At 44.0% G+C, this 8,198-nt stretch overlaps 1 pseudogene; it reads right to left on the reverse strand.

Moving 5' to 3' along the window:
• Positions 1–2,694: 2,694 nt before the first annotated feature.
• Positions 2,695–3,149, reverse strand: LOC132494056 (protein BEX1-like; annotated as a pseudogene).
• Between the last annotated feature and the right edge of the window lie 5,049 nt (positions 3,150–8,198).

The following is an 8,198-nucleotide window of genomic DNA, read 5'->3' on the forward strand; positions in this document are numbered from 1 at the left end:
TCCTGCATCCGTATTTTAGAACTGCACTTGCTCTTGGAATTGTAAATTATTTTTTTGTACCAAAATAGTTTTCTTCTATACTTATTTTACTTTAAATTTTTATTAAGAATTGTCATTGAGTTTCATTAAATAACCTTCATCTAGTCATATAATAGGGAGATTTCTTTTTTTCAGTTGTTGAGATGATGATATTGGTAACGTGTATGATATTGAACTGCACCCTTGGTTTTGGAATCCCCTGTGTATGTTTCACATTTTAATCCAAGGCCACCTCTGGCTTATATTTAATGATTTCAGAGGAGAACTTTTATACACACACACACACACACACATTGACATAATACTGTGGTTCTCAAAGCATGGTCCATGGGCCACTGTGGAACTCTAAGATTCTTACAAGGGGTCCTGGGAGATCAAACTCTTTTAATAATAACACTAAGTTATTATTTTTCAGGTCACTCTCATTCTCTTACAATTGTTCATTGGAGTTTTCCAGAGGCTATGTGATATGTGACACAGCAACAGATTTAATGTAGAAGAAAATATATTTCAGCAGTTTTCTATCAGTCATATGCTAAAGAGACTTGCAAAAATCTAAACATTGGTAATCCCAATGCAATGCAATTTTTTTGTCCTTTTGGAAAATATAAACTTTTTAATAAAGATATGCTATATATTAAAATATATGAATTTATTATTATGATTAAATAAAAATAAATATTTTATAAATGTCTCCATTTTAAACTCTGTGTAAATGTAGATATTTATAAGCCACTTAAACAGAAGCTCTTTTTTGTGGTCCTTAATTGTTTTTATGGTTATAATGGATTCCCTTTTCTGAGAACCATTGACATAATATAACCACAGACATGTAAGTACATTTTATATATGTATCATTTCAATAATACTAAGTACCCTACTTATTATTTTCACTCCTAACTATCAATACTCATAAAAACAAGGAAGGTTGAGGGACCTTCCTTGTGGTCCAATGGTAAAGAATCCACCTTTCAAGATCCCACATGCCTCAGGGCAACTAAGCCCCCGCACCACAACTACTGAGCTCTCGCCTCAACTAGAGAGCCTGTGTGCCGCAAACTACTGAGCCCAAGTGCTCTGGAACCCACGTGCAACAACCAGAGAAGAGAAAACCTGCACTCTGCAACTAGAGAGAAGCCTGCAAACCACAACGAAGAGCCTGCATGCCTCAGTGAAGATCCCGTGTGCCGCAACTAAGACCTGACGCAGCCAAAAAAAAATAAAAATAATAATAATTTAAAAAACAACAACAAGGATGGTTGAGAAGAAGTGGAAGTTGACAGAAGGATGATCAAGGAAGATCTCACTGAGAAGGAGACATTTGAGTAGAGACCAAGGAAACAAGAGAAATTGAAATGAGATTAAAACAGGATTGGTATGCACTGCGTATTCATATATGTGTTCAAAGGCAAATAATAATAATAATAAATTTTAAAATAGTATTCAGTTGTTAGATTGTGTATATTGGCAAATACACTGCTCAGAGACAGGACTAAGTGGGCAATTAATAGATTTTTTTAAAGATTTTTTTTGGATGTGGACCATTTTTTAAAGTCTTTGTTGAATTTGTTACAATATTGCTTCTCTTTTATGTTTTGTTTTGTTTTTCTTGCTGCGAGGCACATGGGATCTTAGCTCCCTGACCAGGGATGGAACCCGTACCCCCCGCATTGGAAGGTGAAGTCTAAACCACTGGACCACCAGGGAAGTCCCAATAGATATGAATCCAATACTTCTTTCAGTCTCTGATATTCTTTCTTTACCTGCAAAACACATATATATCTTCATCCTTCTACTTATTTTTATGTTATCTCAGTGGTTTCTCTAAAAATGGTTATTACTGTTACATATGAGTCCAAGTTGGGGGACCGGAGCTGGGGGTGTTCCTCAGAATGGATGCTGAGAGTGGGTGGTGGGAGTGTTTGCGCTGGGTGTGGGCATAAAGAGATGCAGTGCCTGTGGAGCATTTGAAAATGATGAGTGAAAGTGAAGCTTCCCTGGAACCTACTTTTCTAAATAAAGTACACCTCCCTGAAGAGATATCAGTATAAATTTTAACACTCGTTCTACCTTCCATTGCCCTGGAACAGACCACTCCCAGAGCCCTGTCCTTGATACTCCCCCCGACTCCATGTGGTCACTCAGGCACCCAGGCTTTCCTGATGAAGGCCTCAAGCATCTCTTAGGGCCTTAGGACTCTACTGGATCTTGGTGTTAGGTGGCAGATGAGGGAATAGGGAAGGGGCTTTCTGAGACAGGTCTGGAGGTGATGTGTCTCATGACTCCCACATTCCATTGACCTGAACTCAGTGACATGGCCACACCCCAGGGAAACAAAGCCAGCTGTGTGTCCTGGCGGCAGAGGGAAATGGCTTGGTAAATAGCTCTCTAGTATCTGATTTTTTTTTTTTTTTGCTTTTTTAAACTGCTTTGTTGACTTCACAATATATAATGAACATCTCTCCATGCAATAGGTAAAACTCTCCTGCTGATAGAAACTTACAGATTGGGTCAGAAACACAACATTCAGTTAGAAGCTGGTAATAGGAGACCCACAAGAAACAAGTAACACCAAAAGGTTTACAACAAAAGTACGTCACAAACATGTAAGTTTAGGAAACAGTGTGTCTCCCTACTCCAGGGAAAAATCAGGATTCAAGGCATAAGGCAAAACTCATCGTGATGGTCATGGTGAGGGGGGTCAGGGCTAATTGCCCGCAGACTATGACTCACCGCTTTTCCCTCAGCTGCCTCACCTCCTCCTCAATCCTTTCCATATTCTCTTCTCTCATCCTTACCCGTGGCTCTCTAAGACTCTGAGTCATGTCCCGTCTACACTGCAGGATGGGCTGCCTAATGCAGAACCGCCTATGATTTCCTCTAGGTGCACAATATTCACCAGCTTCCAAAGGGCCACGGGCGCTCCTTTATAAGCATCTTGCCCCTTTTCATCCTCGTTTTCATTCTCCTGGTTGGCATGTTCCACGTTGCGAGTTTTACTGCTTGTTCCTCTTTGGACGCCATTGCTCCTGGGCCTGTCCTCGCTGTCTCCTGCTTCTCCCGATTCTTGCTGCACGTGCGCCGCCGCCACACTTCGACTCGCAGACCATTTTCTGTGGCCAAACGCCATGCCGCGGGGGGCATGGGGGCTGCCATCTCTGCCCCGGGACCCCTGGGGAGCGGTCCACAGGCCGTGTCCGCTCGCCCATGCCATCTCTGGGGACCCCTCTCCGGGTCCCTTACCTGTTCCCCCTGCACCTCCTACTCTTGGGGGCTGACCCCGGCCCACATTCCCTCAGGGCTGCCAGGAGCAGGGAGCGAGCGACGGCCAGGCTGATATCTGTTTTTAATATCCTTACTGTCTAGAGCATAAACTATTTGTAAACTGTTGATCTTGGTAGGCAAACACTATATTTCATTACTTTTCCTTAAATTCTTTTTTTTAAAATATTTTTTTAAAATTTATTTTTATGTATTTTATTTTTTGGCCCTGTTGCGCAGCATGTGGGATCTTAGTTCCCCGACCGGGGATGGAACCTGTGCCCCCTGCATTGGAAGCGTGAAGTCTTAACCACTGGGCCGCCAGGGAGGTCCCAACATTTCGTTTCTAATCCTGTCACCCTCAGCAAGAACGATAAACAGGGCTTCCCTGGTGGCGCAGTGGTTGAGAGTCTGCCTGCCGATGCGGGGAACATGGGTTCGTGCCCCAGTCCGGGAAGATCCCACATGCCGCGGAGCGGCTGGGCCCATGAGCCATGGCCACTGAGCCTGCGCGTCCGGAGCCTGTGCTCCGCAACGGGAGAGGCCACCACAGTGAGAGGCCCGCGTATCACAAAAAAAAAAAAAAAAAAAAATTCCAGAGAAGGGAATTGTAGTAATAGCAGGGAAAGAATTCTAGTATTGTTAAAGGGAGAAAACTAGTCCAGCTTTTCATATTCCAGTTCTGAATTCGTCTATCTGTAGGAGAACACTAATTTCTTGTCCTGATGCCTTCCCAAGATCAACAGGGAAGAGATAGGGAAACTGATCGGTAATATCAAGGATTTGAGGTGGGGAATCTAACTTTCCAACCCAAGGGTATATGGACTATGTGAGCTTGGGAGACTCATGTAATCTTTTATTTATTTAATAAATGGAGATACGCTTTATTTACAAGGAAATCCTAGGAATTAAATAGTAGTATGTATCACTCAGCATTGTGTCTTATTCAGAATGTCTTTAACAAGAGCCATAAATCCAGACGGTGTCATGCCTCTCCAAACGAGGCACTTTTGAGTCATCTTCACTTCTTAGCTTCACCACCAGCATTATCATTTATCTGCCCCTCTATTACCTCCACCCTCAATAGTCAACTTTTAGACTCCGTTGTGTCTCATAATTTCACGAGCCTTTGTCGCCCTCAGTTTCTCATCTTCTGCTCCGTGGGTGTGAAATCTGAAAAGATAGATAGTCATTAAATACACCTGGCACGGTCATGCAGCACCCTCTTTCTTCAAGAAGAGAAGAGCTGGTCAGTTATTTTGAACGAGTACAAATCCCAGTGAAACTTTCATTTCCTTTTAGTCACTTCGACCATTGCATCCAGGAGTGGAACTTAAAGGCGCCTCCTAGTGACGCGTGGTAGAACTGCAAGTGTTCCGGGAGATCCCAGATTCTACGTGAAATAGTGCCACCTGGAGGTTGGAACCTTGCAGTTGCAGAACTAATGAGTCTGATTTGATTCTATTAATTTACCATTGAGCACATAAACTATGTTTGCACAAGGCAACAAAGAAAGGGAGAAAAATATCAAGCTTGCTGTTCTCAAGATGTGCAGCTTGAAAGGAGTTAAAGCACACAGAATGAGGTGACATTGTTAACATTGGATACGTTTTAGTAAAATTAATGAGGTTTAAACCAACACTAAGCCATTTGTTTGGTCGGGGATGACAGGGTCTTTAATAAAATGATCTCCCTCTCGGCCAGGCAAATGCATTTGGAATGGAAGAGAATGTTCCATCAGTGGTTTGCTGAGGTTCAAATATGTTGGTAAGTAGAAGTGGTTTCTTTATTCCCCTGAAATCAGCCAAGTCCCAGCCTTGGGCTTGAGGCCAAATCTCGAGACTCTCAGGGCACATCTTGGGTAGATGGCAGGTTGCCTTAGAGCAGAGCTTCTCAAAATACGGTTGCCCATACCAGCAACATCAGCATCACTTGGGAACTTGTTTGAAATGCAACTTCTTGGACCTCACCTCAGATCTACTGATAAGAACCCCAGGGGTGAGCCCAACAATCTGTTTCATCAAGACCTCTAGGTGATTCTGATGCAAATTACATTCGAGAACCACAGCCTTGGAGCATTTCCCATATGTTGGCCAACAGAACTGAATTCATTGTTTCCTGGAATATTGGTCCCTAGAATAATTTTAGACAACACACACTTATGTAAAAACTAAAGAGAGCTCCATGACCAGACCCTGGAGCGTTCTTCGACTTGGAATGCACATCGCCCAGATGTCTCATGCTCTCTCCCTCACCTCCTTCATTTGGGCTGAAATGTTACCTCTTCAGTGAGACTTTTCCTGTACATCCTAATTTTTTATTGAAGTATAGTTGAATTACAATATTATATTAGTTTCAGGTGCTGTCCATCCTAATTAAAAACACACCACCACCCTACCTCCTGTCTTATTTTTCTCTATGGTATTTACCTCCTCCTAATATACTTTAAATTTTTACTCTGTATTATTTGGCTTATTATTTTGCTCCCCTCAATAAAATATAAGCTTCTTAAAGGCAGGGATTTTGGTCTGTTTTCTTCAGTGATGTATCTGCAGTGTCTGGCATGAAACGCGTGTTTGACAAGAGGTCTATGTGTGAATGGCCATGACTGCAGGGAGGACCCAGCCTAAAGACAACTGATGAAGGAAACGGGCTCTTGGGCAAGGCCAGATCAGAGATGATGAAGAAGTGGCAACAGAATTGAAGAGAAGATGGATTCCAGAGTCCAGGCTCAAGAAAAGAATCATCAGCAAAGAAAAGGGAGCTCCAGTGTGATTTGATTTGCATTACACTTTATGGTTACCCTCCTGGATACTAGATTTACTGTGAAATGTGACGGGAAAACCCAGAAGCACTGGGGGCTGGAAGCACATAAATGATTCCCTTCAGTGAGGGAGGAAAGCCTTCCCTATGAGGGGACCCAACATCCCCACTGACCCTGAGGCTCACAGAAATATCACTCCCAGGGACTTCCCTGGCGGTTCAGTGGTTAAGACTCCTTGCTCCCAATGCAGGGGGCCCCGGTTCAATCCCTGGTCAGGGCACTAGATCCCACATGTCGCGACTAAGAGTTCGAATGCCGCATGCCGCAAGTAAGAGTTCATGTGCTGCAACGAAGATCCTGGATGCCACAACTAAGACCAGGCGTAGCCAAATAAATAAATAAACATTTTAAAAAAAAAGAAATATCACTCCCAGAAGGACTTGTGTTGCACTGGGGATCGAGATTTCTACACGGCTTATGATAAAGGAAGGAGACTGTAATTATGGCATTTCACTTAACAGCCAACGTGACTGGAGAAGAGATGGATCTGGTGGAGGAGGATGTCAAGGGGATGAAACAGGTCCTTCTGTTCACGAGTCCTGTATACGAGTTTGCACCTAAATGACTACACTCAAGGGAGCAGACAGACAAGCGTTTAGGGATACGGGCACAGAGAGGTAAGGAGGACTGGAAAGGCTGCTCAGCTTCTGTGGAACAGGTAGGGGCTGCAGGAGAGGACCAGACGGTGTCCGCGTCCCTTCCAGCAGTCACAGTCCGGTGGGGTTAGCTGCTTTGGGCAGGATGCTCAGGCTTAGGAACAGAGCAGAGTGTCCCAGACTGAGCTCACATAATGTATCAGCTGAATCTGAATTGGGGAGAGAGAAACGTGTAGGTCACGATGATGAGGAGAGAAGATGGTGCGCTGTCCTGGATCCCAGGCCTGATGTGATCCAGCCCCAGGGAATTTTCCAACATTACATAATTAATATTCAGTGCTTCCCACATGTATTATTTTCCTATTGCTCTTGTAATAGAGTGCCACAAACTAAGCAGCCTAACAACATGAAATCATTGCCTTACAGTTCTGGAGGTCAGAAGTCCGAAATCAGTTTCACTGGGTTAAAATCAAGGGTCAGCAGGCATCTCTTCCTGCGAGAGGCTCTAGGGGAGAATTTATTTCCTTGCCTTTTCCAGGTTCTAGAAGCCACTTACGTTCCTGGGCTCTTGGTCCCTTTCTCCAGCTTCAAAGCCAGCGACATAATCCCTTCCCTCCTCTCTGACCTCTGCTTCTGTCCTTGCATCTCTCTCTGACCATGATGCTCCTGTCTCCCTCTTATAAGGTCCCTTGTGATCCATTGGGTACCTGGATAATCCAGGAAAATCTCCCATCCCAAGACCCTTAACCTAATCACATCTACGCAGTCCCTTTCCTGTGTAAGGTAACATAGTCGCAGGTTCCAGGGATTAGACTGGGACATCTACGGGGGACCATTATTCGGCCTATTATGTCACATGACAAACTCCATTTGAATGTGAGGACTTAAACTGCAATTCCTTGACCCACTGAACAAGTTCAGGTACCGTGTTCTACACCTCTTGTTCACATAGTAGGTAGAAACAGATGAATCAGTGATGATTAGTCAACAGATCTCTATTGAGAGCCTAGTACAACCTCAGAGGAGAAATCTGTGACTTTTCTGAGACACACAGGGGAGTCTCAGAAGTTATGAGTTAGGACGTTATAACAGTAGGCCAGCTACCAACTGGCTCAGACACACACACACACACACACACGCACACACATTGAATCGGGTTGGATAACATTGACTGAGTTCTCACCTGAATCCTCGCCTAAGAACCCAGTTTCCCTGTCCCTCAACCCCACCCCTAGACTGACTCCCTAAAATATGAGGGGAAACAGCTCCATCTGATTCCCCGTCCCTCCCAACCTTCTCTATTTAAAGGGCAAGAAAACAGAATGTACCAGATGGTCCCTAAATCTCTCATTTTCCGAGAACCGTTCAGCCAGAGCAGGTCACCCCTCATGGTCTCGTCAGGCAAGAAAGGACTGAACATTTCAACATCACGTTAGATGAGACCAGAGCCAATAAGCTGGCGAAGAGCAGAGACAGCC

This window comes from Mesoplodon densirostris, chromosome 7 (genome assembly GCF_025265405.1).
Source record: "Mesoplodon densirostris isolate mMesDen1 chromosome 7, mMesDen1 primary haplotype, whole genome shotgun sequence".
NCBI lineage: Eukaryota > Metazoa > Chordata > Mammalia > Artiodactyla > Ziphiidae > Mesoplodon > Mesoplodon densirostris.